This window comes from Budorcas taxicolor, chromosome 13 (genome assembly GCF_023091745.1).
Source record: "Budorcas taxicolor isolate Tak-1 chromosome 13, Takin1.1, whole genome shotgun sequence".
NCBI lineage: Eukaryota > Metazoa > Chordata > Mammalia > Artiodactyla > Bovidae > Budorcas > Budorcas taxicolor.
In genome coordinates, this window is record NC_068922.1 from 67238801 (window position 1) to 67257691 (window position 18891).

The window sequence follows — 18891 nt, forward strand, 5'->3', positions numbered from 1 at the left end:
TCAGGCAGAGGACCCCTTGAGACCTGACTCGCCGTGCCATCAGGTCTCTCCACATGACCTTGTCATGGGTGGGATCTCCCGTGCTGGCTCTGGGCAGGGGTAGATGCTCGGGAACAGGGGGTCTCCTGAGGCTCGATCCCGCCTTTGCGTATGCCGAGCCTCCTTCCTCATGACTTTTGCCACAGGCGGAGTTCCTCACGCAGGCTCCCGGCATCGCCCCCTTTTTTTATTTCTTGAAACAGCCAGAGGCAGCTCAGTCACGAGCTTCTGAATTCTCTGCCAAAGAATCCTGACAATACAAGGAAGAATGATTATGAGGAGCAAGATTAGAGCACCCACAGAAACATAACTAAAAACAGTAGACAGAATAGTCTTTCCAGAAATGAAGTTAGAGAATGTATGGAAAAAGTCATTGGCTTCTCCTGCAGCAGTAAAATCTAATCAGGAGTGTTCCATGGTCTGTATCTGATTATGAAGCTTCCCTAAATCTAAACTAATACCTGAGCTATTCCAAACACCTAAAATATGATTTTTCAACATATTGGGCATTTGCACTTGTTGAGTCAACGATATTGCTGCCACAGTAGCACTAAGATAATAGTAACAGTAACAGAAGTAATTGCTCTTACTAATGCTGAATTCTCTAAGATTAAGGAGGATCAACTCCAGTACTTTGGCCACCTCATACGAAGAGCTGACTCACTGGAAAAGACTCTGATGCTGGGAAAGATTGGGGGCAGGAGGAGAAGGGGACGACAGAGGATAAGATGGCTGCACGGCATCATGGACTCCATGAACGTGAGTCTGAGTGAACTCCGGGAGATGGTGATGGACAGGGAGGCCTGGTGTGTTGCAATTCATAGGGTCGCAAAGGGTCGGACACGACTGAGCGACTGAACTGAACTGAAGGAGGATCACGGTCTTTTATGTAAAGCCATGACCTCTGCTCAGTGGGTGGTTCTTCTGGGATCTCTGCTGCCGGTTGTCTTAGAGTCTGATGGACTTTTCAGGTGGGCGGCGGAGGCAGGGGCAGAGGAGTGCCCTTTCTCTTTTTTGTGGTCGCAGCAGTGGAGGAACCAGGTGCCTGAGGGACTGCAACATGGCAAATCAGTCTGTCCGGGATCCAAATTGGCGACTCAGCACCCTGGTGAAAAATACAAGCATACCCTCTCCCACAAGTTAGCAGTATAGCTGGCCCTTTCGACTCTCCTGTAAGATCTTTTCACTTAACCAGAGGCCAAGTCATAGCCCCTTTCAAAGGCTGAATAGAAAAATTTTCAGAAAAATTACTGGATGTGTTTTCAAAAAATGCAATGGGGAACTTAAGGGCAAATGAAACAAAATTTGACCCCTGAAATCTATCAGGGCAACTTGCCAATCATCACTATTTTGTAAAAGACTTGCAGTTGATCCTTATTGAATGGAATTGCTGTATTTGTTACTTCTTTTCCAAAAAGTTCCACACTTTTTTTTTTAATAATATAATTAATTGTGCCACCAAGCTGGGATAAAACTATTTTTCTTGTGGTCACTGGTAGATGGAACCAATGGGCCTTCTTGTCACAAGCATCCTGTAGGTGTATGTTTTGTGGCAAGAGTAATTTAATCTCACCTTTTGGTAATATTAATCCTAATTAATAGGTCTATGAACACAGGCCTATGAATGTCCGAGTTCTTGTTTTCACTTCTTTTTCCTCTATACTCCACAGGTAGAACTGCCATCATACTGCAATTCTGTGTCTGATTTTTTTGAGGCATCAGCACAGTTATCCATAACTAGTCACCATTTTTACCCAGCACTGTTAATCTGAAGTATCAGTCTACCACCAGTTTGAGACCATAATCTTATGAAAGATCATGGCATTTACGTATGTCAGTTCACTTCCCTAGTAGCTTAAACAGTAAAGCATCTGTTTGCAATGCAGAAGACCCAGGTTCGATCTCTGGGTTGGGAAGATCCCCTGGAGAAGGAAATGGCAGCCCACTCCAGTATTCTTGCCTGGAAAATCCCATGGACCTGGAGCCTGGTAGGCTACCATCCATGGGGTCACAAAGAGTCGGACACGACTGAGCGACTTCACACAATCCTAATTAACTGCTCATTTAAAGCCTCATCCACAAGAGCTGACTCTGTCTCACTAATCAACTTTCCCTTAGAACTGGGATTAGGATCGCTTTTTTTTTTTTAAGCTGTCAAACAAAGGCTTTAAATCTGCAGTAGTCAGTTTTAAATGTGGGCGTATCTAATTAATATCTCCTAATAATTTCTGGAAATCATTTAAAGTTAGTAAACAATCTCTCCGCAGCTTCAAAGGGGCATTATCAGTTTTCAAAACTTTCGGCAGACCTAAATATAAGAAGCAAGTGAAGTGTTGCACAATATCTTTATAAGCTTCTCCAGTTATCCTTCCGTAACCTAAATCAGGTCTATAGTTCTTTAGGTGACAAGCAACCATCTAATCTTTGCTTGAATACCTCCAGCAACGGGGAACTCACTACTCCCAAAGGTTCTAAACTCTCCCTCACCTTTTCTTCTGCGGCGTTCCCACTCCACATACCACTTTCTCTAATCCCACCAACTCACTTTCAGTAGTATGTGTTGGCCAGGAGCTGGCCAGTCTTTCCCAGCAATGCAAGAGACATCTGTGTCTAACAGCCCTGACATTTTTATTTTTTTGAATTAAAAGATCTTTCAAAGGCCTAGAAGCAGTAATTTCCTGCACCCAAAAAGCTAGATCACTAGATCCAAATCCTCTGGGGCCTCTACCTTGAGAAGTCAAGGTTTTTCTTGTCTGTTAAGGTAAAAGCAAAAGCTGTGTTATTCTTTGACCTTTATTAATTTGCAGTTTTAGCAGGCAGCGAGATCAAAACTTTAATTTCCTTAGTATAATCAGAATCTACTACACCAGGCACCGCCGAAATTCCTTGAAAAGAAAGTGAGTTACATCTTAGCACAAGTCCAAAATGTCCTCAGGCAGGGGGCTAGCCGCTCCCACTGGAATCTGAGTAACCGGCACGTCAGGGGTTAATATTGTTGCTGTGGTGGAACTGAGGTCTAGTCCTGAGCTACCTGGGGTTGATTGGCACAGCTTGTTGTCTCTGTTTAGCAGGACATTGCTGACAAAAATGTTCTATCTGGCCATAAAATAAACATTTTTATTTGTGGAATCCTTTTTATCATGATTATTTTTCCTTTTCTGTTTTTCTCTTTGCCACAGGCGGAGTTCCTCACGCTGGCTCCTGGCAGACACTCCAATCGAGTATGTAGCTGTCGAGGGGTCAGGCAAGTTGGCTCAATTATTCCTGTCTGTTGTTTACCCAATCCTTTTGATGGATCATAGCCCATATGGAGCATTTGGGAGGTCACTTTATCATCAGGGCTAAAAAAGTAGCACTCCCATTTGAGACAGCACGTCCCTCCCCCATAAGGTAAAGGGGAACGAAGGAACTACATAGGGTTGGAAAGTTCCACAGGTATCCTCAAACTGCCAATCTAATATTTTTGCACTCTTGACTACTGCGGGGGCTCTCCCTAACCCCACCAACTCATTTTCAGTAGTATGCGTGGGCCAGGAGCTGGGCCAGTTTTTCCCAGCGATGCGAGAGACATCCGCTCCTGTATCTAATAGCCCCAAAATAGACTTGCCACTGACCAGGATATTTTTCATGGGGCGTTTCTGAGTAATTTCTGTTATCCAAAAGGCCATATCACTGGACCCAAATCCTTTTTCCTGCCTTTCCCTTTGAGTAGCAGTGTGTCCCATAGCAGTGTAGTAGGGCAAAAGTAAAAGTTGAGCTATTCTTTGTCCCTGCCAAATTTGAATAGTTTTAGTTGGGGGTGAAATCATTATCTGAATTTCTCCTGTATAATCTGAGTCAATCACTCCAGGGATAATTGTCAAACCTTGCATAGCTAAGGAGCTTCGGCCTAATGTAATTCCTACCAAGCCTGTCGGTAATGGACCTTTAACCCCTGTAGGGATTTTTATAGTGGGACTATCTGGCATTAATATTGTTGAGGTGGCAGAACTGAGGTCCAGTCCTGCGCTGCCTGCGGTTGCTCTGATGAGTTCTGCGATGGGATGAAGGGTATGAATGGGTTCAGCGTTGTTGCCCCAATCATTGTCAGGGCCAGAGGTTGGCCCCTCAACCTGTTTCCCAACTGCTGGTCAGGAACTAGCAAGGTTCCATTTTTATGGAATCTTGATCTACAATCCTTTGCCCAGTGATATCCCTTCTGACAACGAGGGCAAAGAACCTTAGGAAGATTAGGAGCCGCAGCCAGGGAGGCAGGATTTGGCATAGAAGAACCAGCTGCTTTTTGGGGGCAAGCACGGACAAAGTGTCCCTCCCGTCCGCAAGAGTAGCAGGCCTTGGATAAACTAGTATTCTGGCCTGGATTACTGGAATGACTCTTTGACAGGTTATTCCTGCTTGCAAAAAAGGATTGTACTTCCTGTTGATAAGAATTTCCCTTTATGGCTGCAGCTATGGCAATGGCCTGTATCACTGCTGGTCCTATGTCTGCACACTGTCTGATATAATCTTCTATTTGTCCAGATTCTTTTATAGGACGTAGAACGGCCTGGCAGGTAGAGTTAGCATTTTCAAATGCCAGGTGTTTTATCAGTATTTCAGCTGCCTCAGAATTGGAAATTACTCTGTAAACTGCCTCTGTAAGTCGTGATATAAAGTCCTCATATAGCTCTTCTGGTTTTTGTCTAATGTTTAAAAAAAAGGTTGATTCTTTCCCTTGAGGCAAATGTCGCCAAGCCCCGAGGCTGCAGGCGGTTACTTGATCTAGAGTTCTTCTGTCTAATCCCATCTGTTCTCTTAGTGTTCCAAATTCATGAGTCCCTGTCAACATACTTTTTACAATATATCTTGGGCCATATTTTTGGTTAGCATCAGCCTGTTTTTGGGCAAGATCTTCATATTCAGCTCTCCAAAGTACATATTGCCCTCTAGACAGACAAGCTTTAGCAACTGTGTTCCAGTCATGGGGTGTCATCCATCTGGCTGCTAAGGCCTCTAATACTGTTATAGTGTACGGGGCTGTAGCCCCATACAAGGCACAAGCCTGTTTGAGTTCTTTAATCATTTTCATTGGAAGGGGTTCCCAGTAGGGGGTTTCTCCCCTATCGCTAAAACAAGCCTCAAGGTGGGGATCAAATTCATCCTCGGGGCTAGAGAGAACCCTTCTCCAGGGAACTGCTAGCGGAGGCCCCTCATCCCTATGAGGGGGAGGCATGGGGGAACGAAGGCGTCCCATGTTTTTCTTCTCCTGTTCTAGAGATCCTTTAACTGTCTGATGTTTAAATATTACTGATGGTCTAGTTGGGGATATTTCTCTTAGGCTCTTAGGAGAATCTTTAGCTAAAAAAGATGAATCCTCATCAGAATGATATCGAACTGCCACTTCTTTTGAATCTTCCTCATCTTGAGGTGAAAGCCGATCTTTCTTTTCATCTCTGTTCTCAGCATGACTATCGGTGTTCACGGCAGACAGCATGTTTAACTGTCGATAGTCAGCCTTGGACTCTTCCTCCTCACTTCCCTCTTTAACATGTACCTTTTCAGATTCGTGAGCTGGATCTAAAGTATCTCTAATCATATTCCATAAGGAAAAAGTATCAGTAGGTACTTTTTCCGGACCATGCTGAGTGTAATAAGTTTTTAGCTGTTTCCCTACCTTTTCCCAAGTATCTAAGTTAACAGTGCCCTCTTCTGGAAACCAAGGACACTGCTCTTGTACAAAAGTGAAAAAACATCGAACATTAGTTTCCTTAACCTTAATTCCTCTTTTGTTTAACAGTTGCAAAATTACTCCTATAAAAAGCTGTCCTTCTTTAGATTCACTGTTACCCATGTCAGAAATTTTATAGAAAAAGATTTCAGATTTCAGTACAGATTTCTTGTTTTATACTGCAAGAATCAACACTTCAGGTTTCTTTCAACCTATCAACCAGGTTTCTTTTCAACCCAAACTTCCCACCCCTCTTTCCCTACCTATCTTATGCAGGGGGGTCCGCGGCACCCTGAGTGGGGGCCTAGCTGTCCGAAAACTGCACACTGGGGGAGACCTACCTTCGGATAGCCTGTTCCAGGTGCCACTTACCAGAGTCCAGCCCCAGTTGGATCCAGGGTATCCTCAGGGGGATGGTGTCAGTGACCTAAAAGGATTTATTTAGAGATATAAAGAGAGATAGGACTTCCCTGGTGGCTCAGACGGTAAAGCGTCTGTCTACAATGTGGGAGACCTGGGTTCAATCCCTGTGTCAGGAAGATCCCCTGGGGAAGGAAATGGCAATCCACTCCAGTGCTATTGCCTGGAAAATCCCATGGACAGAGGAGCCTGGTAGGGTACAGTCCATGGGGTCACAAAGAGTCGGACACGACTGAGCGACATCACTTTCATAGAAAGAGATAAAGAAGGAATATAGCAGTTAGGAAAATATAGGAGAGAAAGAGGCTGATATTCCTTGGTTTACGCAGAAAGCCAATGAAGTTCCAGACAAGGAACTTGCACCGTTCACCTAGGCCGCAGGCGCCCTCCCAGTCTCCCGAAGGAGTGAAGACGCAGAGCACCTTCCCGTTCAGGTCTTAGAAGCCCAGGCAAATAAGTGAACACGGCGAGCCCCTGCGCGCCAAGGAAGCAGCCTGAAAAGGAGAGTGAGAGAAAGATAAAGCAAGAACGACACGGGGGGAACCAGTTTTTCGAGGAACTGGTCCATCTCTTTATTTTTCAGGGAAGCTTTTATACTTTAAGTTGTACATAGAGATAAATGTAAGAAGCAGAGTCACGCAGGGTCAGCCACTCTGACCCTTATCTAGAGACAGAGTGTTCTTTGCATATCTTTGTTCTCACAAGCCTTTGTTTCTACTGATAAAGGTTAATCAGAAAACTTGTTTTCCCTTAAGATGTTTTTCCTGAAATCTGCTTAGTCTTAAGAAAGTGATAAAGTTACATTCTTACATAGCAAGGATAAAACGACTTATAACAGAGAAAGAGGAGTACTGCTACTGCTGCTGCTAACTCACTTAAGTCGTGCGACCCCACAGACAGAAGCCCACCAGGCTCCCCCGTCCCCGGGATTCTCCAGGCAAGAACACTGCAGTGGGTTGCCATTTCCTTCTCCAATGCATCAAAGTGAAAAGTGAAATGGAAGTTGCTCAGTCACGCCCGACTCCTAGCGACCCCATGGACTGCAGCCTACCAGGCTCCTCCATCCATGGGATTTTCCAGGCAAGAGTACTGGAGTGGGGTGCCATTGCCTTCTCCTTTAACAAAGAGAAAATTCATTAACTCAAAAGTCTAATATTGCTAACATCAAAACGACTGTATTTCTTTTTCTACATTCCAATTACATTGATTAATACACTCCCAGGTGCCTGAGGATATGGAGGCCTGGTGGCAATCATTAACTCAGCAATGAAACCCTTCACCAACATGATTTTTATCTTTAGAAAAGCCCTATGCTAACTAAGACTTTCAAAATACTCCAAACTCTCTTGTGCTGTGTATGGTTGAGATGTTATAAACAATCAATGTGTAGTAGCAAGAGTGTGGATAAACCTGTCACACAAGCTAGACTGCCAGCAGAGAGGTTTGAGCTGAGACACTCCTTTTATATGCAGGAGACTATTAACTGGAGCTCTAAGTTAATTTTCCAGAGAAAGGTGGTCGGGGATAGCCCCTGTTAATGTCAGAAGAGTGTAGTATAGCAGACAGTAAACAGACAGATTTTGGTTTTGGGGCAGATGCTCGGGCGGAGGACCCCTTGAGACCTGATCCGCCTTGCCCTGTCAGGCTCTTCTGCATGACCTTGTCATGGGAGAGGATGGGGAGTCCCTTGAGTCCTGATCCTGCCTTGCCTGCCAGGCTCTCCCACATGACCTTGTCATGGGTGGGATCTCCCGTGTTAGCTCCCAGCATCTCCCCGTTTTTATTTAAGACAGCCAGATGCAATTCAGTCGTGAGCTTCTGGGTGCTCTGCTGGAGAATTCTGGCAGGATAATAGGGCAAGCATAGCAACAAACACTTTCTCGGGGGAGTTTGAAGATCCCTGCACAGAAGCTATTCCCTGTGCCTGGTGACAGAGCATCTTATTCTGTCCCCAGGTAGGTATGGAGGCTTGTTGAGTTGCCCGAGCAGGGCATCCTGGTGGTCTCCTGCGGGGTAAAGGACTAGAAGGGGCAATGTCTCTTACACAGAGTCGTGTCATCTGTCTGGTGGGGCAACTGTGATCAACCTGCTGCACATCTGCCTCATTAAAAACATGTTCAGGTCAGGGTTTGCGGAGCAGCCTGTGGCTGACTGGCAGTGACCAGAATGGACTGGGAGGGCCAACAGCTGCAGGGAGAGGGCCGTGGGGCCACCATCTAGTATAAGGGATTAAGTACATATATATCCTCAACAACACTGTGCTCTGTCCAGTCTATTACTAGAAAATCACCCCCAGCAGGATTAAAGGCAGGTAACAGTAAGCCTACCTTTCGCTAGAGAAACAACACACCCAGGAAAGAAGGAAAGGAGGCTGACCCAGCAGGCTGGCTTGCCGGAGGGCATGGTGCCCTGACCCTCCGCAATGGGAGGAGTCCGATCTCCTTGCAACAGATAGGGCATCTCTACCTCTTTGGTCCCCCCCCCCACACCTTTTATGACCAGCTGCTATAGTCAGGTCAGAAGAGGCACTGCCCTCAAGATCACAGCATAACGGGCACAACCAGCAAATCAAGTTTCCTAGGCGGGGTTAGTGCTGGGTGGTGGGGCTGAGGATGTGGGAAGCAGTGCGGGGAGGAAGCAGAGAAAGCTTCCAGGAGGGGAGCCCTCCCCCACCAGCCCAAAGACCCGAGGCAGGGGCCTACTCCGGAAGAGGGGAGCTCAGTGAGCACACGGCACTGGGTGCCAGGAAGCAACACAAATCAGGGGAAAGACAGACATGTACGAAAGCGCCAGGGTTTGCAAGGGACAGGATGGACCCTCCAAACACGGGGAAAGGCTTTCGGCAATTCCTCTCCCTGCACTATCAATGACCAGGGCACAGGCAGCCCACGATCACTTTCGAATGCAGGGGCCGAGAAGGGCAGTGAGGGAGCCGAGCAGAGACGCCACTGCCAGCACCCTGAGAAGCGGCCTGGACGAGGAGCAGACCAGCAGAAGGAGCACTGACCAGACTCACAGTCTAAGACGGCAGATCTACCCAGTCCCTGCGAAGAGCCGAAGGGAAGACTGACGGCAGAAACGCAGAGAGGCCCTGGGTTCCGAAGGAGTGAGTGTACATACCACCAGGGTTGAACACCATATAGAGCTCTTGCTCAGGCTCACAGAAGAGCCCTCGGCTGGTCACTGGGTGTGAACCTCCATCCTCTCAACATCACTGCAGCCTCCACCCAGGGCTCTCAGCAGCAGAAAGGGGCCGGGCCTCCAACTGTACCCTCACTCCCCACACCTCTGGCCTCCCAGCCTGCACAGAACTGGGAGGATGAGCAGGACAGAACAAGCAGGACACCACTTACCTGGGTCTCAGTCTTGGCTCTCCCCGAGGACACCTCTCACCCAAAGCAGCCACGTGACACTCCTGCAGGGGACAAGAGGCCAGCAGGTGATTAGCCAACCGGACAGGAAACCATCATGCTCAGCAGCAGGAAAACCCGGGGTGTGAATGCTGGGGAAGCCGGGTCTGAGGCTCCCGACACCCTCAGTGCACGTTGGGCTTGGCCACTGTCACAGCAACTAAAGGGCTGTCCGGTTTGGAAGGGACAAGCAAGGATCACCTGAATTATGAGAAAAATTCTTGCAACTTTTCCTCGGCCCATATTACCAACAACTAGGACACAGGCAGCCTGCAATCACTACAAATCCAGTGGCAAACAAGGTCTTAGGGCTGCTGAGACCAGAGACCAGAGTCACAAGACCACTGTAGTGGCAGAACCCACCCACATTCTTTCCCAAAGCCTCACGGAAACCAGCACTGAGCCAGGCAGAAGGGAGTCAACTGACATCAGCTGCCAGGAAGTGTCTAAAAAAGCAGTAGGAGAGGGGAGGTGTGTGACAGCTCCAGAGTTCAGAAGGGACAGGAGTGAACCCTCCAAACACGGGGAAAATGCTTTCAGCAGTTCCTTTCCCTGCACTATCAATGACCAAGGCACAGGCAGCCCACGATCACTTTCGAATGCAGGGGCAGAGAAGGGCAGATGGGGAATCAGGCAGAAGGGCCCGGGTTAGAAGCCGGCTCTCCACCCAGGCAGGGGAAAGCCACCCAGCCAGGCCCAGGACCCCAGGCACTAGCCTCACTTCCTGAAAAGGTTCCACCGCCCCCGTCAAAAGAAGCCGGGGGAAGACTAACTTCTGGTTAAAAAAAAAAAAAGCCTCAATTACTCATCCACCCCACAAATACCAACTGAGGACCCACTACATGCCAAGAACTGTGAGTTCAAATAAAAAGAACACAGACCAGGCCTCTGCCCTTCCGGAGTGATTGCCATTTTCCCCCTTGAAGGAAAGGAACGTTCAGGAGAATAAAGGAACTCATCCCTGGTTCCCGGGCTAATGAGGGGCTGAGTCAGGATCCGAACTCTGGCCTTTCTGGCCCCCAAATCCACCCCATCCTCCTGCACAAGGACTTTGCAAGGCAGGTCCCAGAACCCTCAAGCCCAGGAACCATCCCCTCTGCAGTAGCTCAGTCCCTGGACACGGCGGGGGCGCGGCAGGCAGTGCGGGTCAGGGTCCTGCAGGAGGGGATGGGGAGCCGCCCGAGGCAGGGTCTTCAGCTGCGCAGGGCCTGGCCCGGAAAGAGAGGGGAAGGCCTTCAGTGCGAACCCTTCTAGGGCCCTGGGGGCTTTCTCAAAGTGGAGGTTTGAACACTTTTCCCTTAGAGGTTACCGAGGGGAAATGGGCTAACGGTCACGAAGGTTATCTGCCCGGCAACCGAGGAGCGGCTGCAAGGGATGAAACACTGGAGTCGGAGGTGATGGGATGTGATCGGGCGGCTCTGGCGCAGCACGTGTGCGGTTCACACCGGCTCCCCAAGAACCTCCCTGCAAGACCTGGGGCCCACGCATCCCCTGACCCGCTTTTCACCGTCGGCCAGCCCAAGTTTCCCCACAGATGGGTGAGGCCAGGGGACCCCCATATTCCGAAGCGGCGCCGGCCGGAGGCCAGACGACCAGAGGCCCTTCTGTCGAGAAGACGAGTCCCGAGAGACCCACATGCTCAGGGGACGGGCTCGGAACCGGGAGCGGAGGGCTCTGAGGCGACCTGCGGCCTGTGCTCCCCGCTCGGGTCTGTTTCCCCTTGGGCTGGGGAGGGAGCGGACCACGTGCCCGGCGCTTCCCGCAGAGGACTCACCCGGGGTGCCCCACGACCAGACGGCGCGGGAGAGCGGCGGAGACAAAGCCAACAGTGCGGGAAGATACCGATGTCCGCGGATGGAACCCGGATACGTGCAGATGGCGTGGGATCCACGACGAAACGTGGACAAAGGGGCAAGAACCGCCTCCACGCGCACAGCGACGGCGGAAATGCAGCTGAAACGGGGCTTGTGGCCTAGAGCGGCGTTGCCCGGGGTGGATTCCGCGCAAGCGGTTTTGTAGCGCCCTCTTGTGGAGCGGAGTCCAAGTTCTGCGTTTGCATGACTGGGTAATTTCCAGAAGCAGCCTGGAATTTTGGCAGTAACGTTCCCTCATCTGCTCTGCTTTTCTTTGTGTTCTGTTTGTTGTCACTGATTTGTCATTAATCTGTAGGAATGGTTACTCTTCTACCTGTTGTTGTTTAATCGCTAAATCGTGTCCAACTCTTGAAACCCTTTGGACTGGTAGTCCGCCAGGCTCCTCTGTCCCTAGGATTATCTGGGCTGGAATCCTGGACTGGGTTGCCATTTCCTCCTCCAGGGGATCTTCCCGACCCGGGGATTGAACCTGCCTGCTTGGCAGGCAGATTCTTTACCAGGGAGCCTAAGACAGGAACTGCTATTAGCAAGAGCTCGTGTTGACTGTGTTGAGTTTGGACAATAGGGGTCTTAATCTGATTTACCATTGTATTCAGAGTACCTAGTTTCGAGGCTGGCTCAGTTGAACAAATGAATGAATTCTGACTGTGGATTCATTAGGACTTCGCCAGACTAAAATAGTGTTCTGATGACCTGCAACTGGAACGTGAGGATGACAAGGAGATAAGCCTAGCATGTACCAGACCACCTAACCTGCCTCTTGAGAAATCTGTATGCAGGTCAGGAAGCAACAGTTAGAACTGGACATGGAACAACAGACTGGTTCCAAATAGGAAAAGGAGTCCGTCAAGGCTGTATATTGTCACCCTGCTTATTTAACTTATATATAGAGTACATCATGAGAAACACTGGACTGGAAGAAACACAAGCTGGAATTAAGATTGCCGGGAGAAATATCAATAACTTCAGATATGCAGATGACACCACCCTTATGGCAGAAAGAGAAGAGGAGCTAAAAAGCCTCTTGATGAAAGTGAAAGAGGAGAGCGAAAAAGTTGGCGTAAAGCTCAACATTCAGAAAACGAAGATCATGGCACCTGGTCCCATCACTTCATGGGAAATAGATGGGGAAACAGTGGAAACAGTGTCAGACTTTATTTTGGGGGGGCTCCAAAATCACTCCAGATGGTGACTGCAGCCATGAAATTAAGACGCTTACTCCTTGGAAGAAAAGTTATGACCAACCTAGATAGTATATTCAAAAGCAGAGACATTACTTTGCCATCAGAGGTCCGTCTAGTCAAGGCTATGGTTTTTCCTGTGGTCATGTATGGATGTGAGAGTTGGACTGTGAGGAAGGCTGAGCGCCAGAGAATTGATGCTTTTGAACTGTGGTGTGGGAGAAGACTCTTGAGAGTCCCTTGGACTGCAAGGACATCCAACCAGTCCATTCTGAAGATCAACCCTGGGATTTCTTTGGAGGGAATGATGCTAAAGCTGAAGCTCCAGTACTTTGGCCACCTCATGCGAAGAGTTGACTCATTGGAAAAGACTCTGATGCTGGGAGGGATTGAGGGCAGGAGGAGAAGGGGACGACCCAGGATGAGATGGCTGAACGGCATCACGGACTCGATGGACGTGAGTCTGAGTGAACTCCAGGAGATGGTGATGGACAGGGAGGCCTGGTGTGCTGCAATTCATGGGCTCGCAAAGAGTCGGGCACGACTGAGCGACTGAACTGAACTGAGCCTTGAAGCTGCTTTTGATCAAGAAGGACATAATCATGTTTGCATTGACTGATGCAACAAAGAGGGAGACGGCTGGGGGTGGTGTCTGAGGGTGAAAGCACTCCATCTTCTGTAGCTGGGAGGAGCTGGTGCAGTTCTAAGACTGTGAGACCCTCGGGGGTCTCCTGAGGAGGGACGGGGATGCTGTGGCTGGTAGGACACTAGACTGAGGAGCCGAGTGTGCACACAGCACTGGTGCCCTCCTGCCTCCTGCTCTTGCCCTCACTCTCCGTGTGGCTATGACCTAACTTTGTCCAGCCTTAGTTTTCCTTTCTGGAAAATGGGCAGAGTCAGAGCTCCCCTCCTCATAACGTTGCTGTGAGGATTGAATGAAACCGTGCACATCAAGGACATAGCACAGAGCAGATGGCCAAGCATGGTAATTGCTCTACGTAAGTATTTTTTTTTAAGTCCAGAGTTTCTGTCACTGTGAGGACACCATGGATTATTTAGGACACGATGGGATTATTTATGAGGCATAGAGAGTGCTCTGTATTTGAAGGGCCTAAAGGCAGTGCTATCCAGTAGAAATACCATGCTGGCTGAATGTGTAATTTTAAATTTCCCAGGAGCCACATTAAAAAGGTTAAGCAACTATACTCCAATAAAACTTAATAAAAAAGAAAAGAAAATTAAGATTAAAAAGGGGAGGGGGCTTCTCTCATAGCTCAGTTGGTAAAGAATCTGACTACAGTGCAGGAAACCTGGGTTCAATTCCTGGGTCAGGAGGATCCCCTGGAGAACGAAATGGCAACCCACTCCAGTATCCTTGCCTGGAGAATCCCATGGACAGAGGAGCCTGGCAGGCTACAGTCCATGGGGTTGGAAGAGTCAGACACGACTTAGTGATTAAACCAGCACCAAGTTAAAAAAAAAAATGTGTAGAATGTACAAACAACAAGGTTCTACTGTATAGCACAGGGAACTATATTCAATGTCCTGTGATAAACCATCATGGAAAAGAGTATAAAAAAGAATATAGTGCACTTCACTGGTGGCCCAGTGGTTAAGAATCCGCTTGCCAACGCAGAGGACACAAGTTTGATTCCTGGTCCAGGAAGATTCCGCATGTGGCGGGGCACGTGTGCCACAACCACTGATCTCATGTACTGCAACTCTTGAAGCCCACGTCCTCCAAAAGTCATGCTTCACAAGAAGAGAAGTCGCCACAGTGAGAAGCCGGTGCACCACAACTAGAGACTAGCCCCTTCTCTCCAAAACTGGAGAAAGCCCGAGTAAATAAATCCATAAAAATTTTAAAAGAATATATATAGAGAGAGTCACTTTGCTGTATACCAAAAACTAACACAACATTGTAAATCAACTATACTTCAATAAAAATAAATAAAAAATTTAAAAGTACCTAGAAGGCAAAATTGATTTTAATACTATATTTTAGTTAATACAAGATAATCAAAATATTATTTCTATGTGTAACCAGTATTTTTAAATTATTAATAAGATATTTACTATTTCTTTTCCTTTGCGCATAGTCTTTGGAATCAGTGCATGTTTTATGCTGACAGCACATTGCAACTGGGACTGGAGATATCCTCAGCGCTCTGTGGCCACATGGGCCTGGTGGCTGCTGTGTCCAACAGGTCTCAGGCCGTCTGGCTTTGATCAGCCCTTTGGAGCCAGAGGAGAGGAACAGCAAGTGGGAGACTGATAGCAAGTCCCTTCCGCAGGCCCCAGCCACGAGCCTGGGACCTCCTGAGAGGGGCTGGGTCTCCTGTGCCACTCAGACGAGGAGCCTCGTAGTTCTAAGCTGCAGAGTAAAGGAAAGCTGCTTTCAGAAGCCTGGGAAAGGTCAGAGCCATGATTCCAGCCTAGGTAATCTGCATCTTTGTGCCCGTGATGCCAGGGAGGGAGTCTGGGAGGGTTCATTTCTGCATCCCCAGTCTCTAGAGGAGGCTGGCCATCTAAAAGGTGCGGTTGATGCTTGTTGTTAGTGTAACAAAATATTAAAATAGGTATTTCAGCTGAGGTACCAAGGAGGCACCAAAATACAGGAAAGAATAGCTGAACAACAGCAAATCATGGTTGTAATTTTTGAAGGTTCCACCTGACAAAATGGCAGCTACCTTCCAAAGAGTGTATTGGGTTAGATGTAGAATTTAGGAAGAAATAAGTGGAAAATGGTTGCTTGTGACTCAATGCTCTCTTCTAATCCGAGGGTATTAACAGTATAGTGGGGCTTCCCTGGTGGTCCAGTGGTTAAGAATCTGCCTTGCAATGCAGGGGCGACCAGTTCGATCCCTGGTCCGGGAAGATCCCACGTGCTGCCGAGCCACTAAGCCCGTGTGCCAGAACTACTGATCCTGCGCACAGCAACTACTGAAGCCACATGCCCTAGAGCTGTCTTCTGCAACAAGAGAAACCACCACAAGGAGAGGCCCACGCACTGCAGCTAGAGAGTAGCCCCTGCTCTCTGCAACGAGAGAAAGCCTGTGCAAAGCAATGAAGACCAGCACAGCCATAAATATATATATATATATATATATATATATATATATATATATATATTTTAAAGTACAGTGTTAGGCATGAAAAAGAGGGAATCATGGGCTCTGTGTGTTAAGATAGTCCCTCCTCGTTTGCCCCCAAGAGGAAGAGTAGGAGGATGTTCCTTTTTCTCTGGTGATCCTCATACCGGGAGCTCCAGCAGGAACACCTCGGAGCTTGATTAATGTCACCTAGCGTTGGAAACCCCAGGTGACCCGTGCCCAACCCCTTCCTCAGTACATTGTCTCCTTTAGCAGGTGTAGAATCTGGGCTAGGACTGGCTACCTGCTGCCCAAGAGGTTCTACTTTAGACAGAGCCTGCTAGAAGAGGGCCTGTTCACACCACATGGGGTTCAGTCAAAGGGCACCAGGAGGAGGCCCGCTGAAGAACCCTTGAAATAGGGGCCGAAGGAGAATGCACAGCCTTAATTTCAGGTCCAGCCTGGGGAGAAATGTTCCCCCATCTCACTCTTCATTTCACCTGATCCTGGAGGTACTGGGAATTGGGGGGTAGGAGGACTGAGCAGAAACTGGTGACTAGAAACACATCTGGGCAAGTAAAGGGAGAAGGTTCCCATTCCCTCCTAGCAGACAGCAGCCCACCCTATGCTTGGTCCCAGACGGTGGAGAGCAGAGAAGTCTTAACTATCAACAGTCACTGAAAGCATGATGAATATATGAGATGAACATTTAAATTAATGGAATAGAAATCATGTTCGCTATTTTTAGTAACACAAGACTTATTACCTAAGAAGGATCAGAGAACTTATGAGGACTGCCTGATATTTTTCTAAGGATAGGGAAAAGATATTTCCATTTAGAAAGTTCAAAGAGAGAGGCAAAATATATATATATAATATATATATATATAATATATATGTTTTATGATGACATATGAAAAGTCTCACTTTCAAAATACTAATCGCATTTATAAAGGATAGGGCTGTGACTGGGAGGCCAACGTTCTGCCATCTTGGAGTCTGTGACCTCACAGTGGCTGAGAGATTCCTGCTGCCTGGACCTGGGGTGGGGTGGCGGGGGGGTGGGGCTTGGAGATGAGGTCTCAGCTGACTAAACAGATTGTCCCAAGGAAGTGATGCCCAGGGTCTAGGCCGGAAGTCAGCAGCTGGCCTGGTGAGCCCTGCAGGAGCTCCAAGCTCCATCCCCACACTAAGAATGAACAACATACTGGCAGTTTTTATTTTTCTGTTCCTCTTCCTCCTCCTCACCTTATTGATGCTCTGTTACTACGTCTTTCAGGAGGAATAGGCTTGGACTGAGGCCCAGTGGTAGCCTTGGCCAGTCCAGCTGCCCAGGGCCTCTGCTGTCCTGTGGCCCAGGTCTGGGCCTGTTTGGGGGTCTCCAGCAGCCCCAAACCCTCACTGGATGCTCGGACAGAGATGAGACAGAGGGTCTCTCCACCAGGGTCAGTTCCTACCGAGGTCTCCACACCCCCACTTCCCTGGGTCCCCCTAGCTGGGTTCTCTGACTTCCAAACCTCCCTGTGACTAGTCTGGCTTCTGGTTCATTTTTGTCCTGGGCTGAAGGCCACTGATGCTGGAGAGGGAGTCAGTGTGAGCTCACTGAGGGTTTATATAGCTCAGGCCTCTGCCATGGGGACAAACAGGAGAAGAGGTGGCGTTCTCCCTTCAGATACTGGCAGGCTGGGCCCTGGGGGACTAGAGCCCAAGAGAAAGACTGGTAATTTTGCCTGGTGACATTGGACTTTCCTTCATTCGGCGGTGGACAATCCTTGAATCAACCTTCTTGACTAATGACTCTGGATGGTCTTAGCTATTTAACTTCAGTTTCCCTGAGCAGCAGTTTTGGGCCTCCTTTGCTAACTAAATAACTGAGATGTTTGTGGCTAATTAACTTAAACTTTCCTGACTTGAGAATCATTATCTATCTTGCCTGAATACTTGAGCATTCCAGGATAACAATATTTGACTTTGGCTCATTCTCTCTCACCATGCTAGTTGACGATATCAATTCTGTACTCTTAAAGTATTTATTTATTTGTGCCTTTGTTTGTTTGGCTGTGCTGAGTCTTAGTTGCAGCATACAGGACCTTCTGTCTTTGCTGTGCCATGTGAACTCTTGTTGTGGTGTTTGTGGGGGATCTAGTTTCCTCACCAGGGATGGAACCTGGGCCCCCTGCGTTGGGAGCGCAGAATCTTAGCCTCTGGACCGCAAAGGAAGTCCCCAATTCTTTACTTTTATGATCTTGGGTCATCCTGGCCAAGGGCAGCAGACATCCCTGACTATTTTTCTGGAGCTTCTAGGATAAAAATAGAAGAATTCCTCCATGATTTCACCATTATGTATGATATTGACTGACAGTTTCCCTGGTGGCTCTGTGGTAAAGAATCTGCCTACCAATGCAGGAGACAAAAGAGATGCGAGTTCGATCCCTGGGTCAGGAAAATCCTCTGGAGGAGGGTATGGCTACCCACTCCAGTATTCTTGCCTGGAGAATCCCACAGACAGAGGAGTCTGGCGAGTTACAGTCCACTGGGTCAGAGTCAGATATGACTGAAGTGACTAAGCACAATGTTTTATGATGTATATTCTATTTTTAGAATTCTAAGAATTTTTATGCCGTCTATGGGGTCGCGCAGAGTCGGACACGACTGAAGCGACTTAGCAGCAGCAGCATGAATGAATATTAATTTTTAATCAAATTACGATAACCATGATAATAGCTAAAATGTATTACTAGTTTACTATTTAATGTAAGATATCAACTACTGAAAAAAGCACTTATGGTATTCACATATTTCAATGCATTATTTTACCTATTTTAATTTTTAAAAAATGTTTATATATTCATCTGGCTGCGCCGAGTCTCAGTTGCGGCACACGGGATCCTCATTGCGTCATGTGGGATCTTTCTTTGCAGGGCACTGACTCCAGCTGTGGCTTGATGTCTTAGTTGCTCCAAGGCATATGTGGGATCTTAGTTCCCGGACCAGGAATCGAACCTGTGTCCCCTGCCTTGTAAAGCAGATTCTTAACCTCTGGACCACCAGGGAAGTCTCCTAAATTTTTGAATTGTAAAATAACCATAACATAAAATTTACCATCTTAGCCATTTTTAAATATTCAGCTCAGTAGTGTCCAGTACATTCACATCTTTGTGCAGTCAA

The 18891-nt window shown here is 47.8% G+C and overlaps 1 long non-coding RNA gene and 2 other non-coding genes across 3 annotated transcripts; all 3 read right to left on the bottom strand.

The window, feature by feature from the left end:
• Positions 1–953: 953 nt before the first annotated feature.
• On the bottom strand, positions 954–11524 carry LOC128058270 (uncharacterized). Its single transcript, XR_008200427.1, has 4 exons — positions 11351–11524; positions 9520–9581; positions 6119–6173; positions 954–1092 (listed from the first exon to the last, which is right to left on the bottom strand). It is a non-coding gene; the product is annotated as an uncharacterized LOC128058270 (long non-coding RNA).
• Positions 8944–9076, bottom strand: LOC128058982 (small nucleolar RNA SNORA71). The gene has a single exon (XR_008200570.1). It is a non-coding gene; the product is annotated as a small nucleolar RNA SNORA71 (small nucleolar RNA).
• On the bottom strand, positions 10049–10183 carry LOC128058983 (small nucleolar RNA SNORA71). The gene has a single exon (XR_008200571.1). It is a non-coding gene; the product is annotated as a small nucleolar RNA SNORA71 (small nucleolar RNA).
• Positions 11525–18891: the final 7367 nt, after the last annotated feature.